The sequence below is a fragment of the Penaeus monodon genome, chromosome 15 (genome assembly GCF_015228065.2).
Source record: "Penaeus monodon isolate SGIC_2016 chromosome 15, NSTDA_Pmon_1, whole genome shotgun sequence".
In the NCBI taxonomy this organism is placed as follows: Eukaryota; Metazoa; Arthropoda; class Malacostraca; order Decapoda; family Penaeidae; genus Penaeus; species Penaeus monodon.
The window spans coordinates 34,565,292-34,565,541 of NC_051400.1; positions in this window are offsets into that span (position 1 = coordinate 34,565,292).

The window sequence follows — 250 nt, forward strand, 5'->3', positions numbered from 1 at the left end:
TATATATATGGTTATGTGTGTACGTGTGAGTGTGTGTCAAGATTCGAACCCACCCACGTACATTACTGCGTTATTCTATCTAGTTTGTCGGAACACATTACGTTTTTTTTAATATGATATTCATCCCATTATTGGTTTACTTGATGTATGCGAATGAATGACACTGTCTATTTTTACTTAAGCGTCATCGCCATAATAGAAAGAGTAACTGTTTTATATCATGTTCCATATAATATGTTAGACAGGAAAC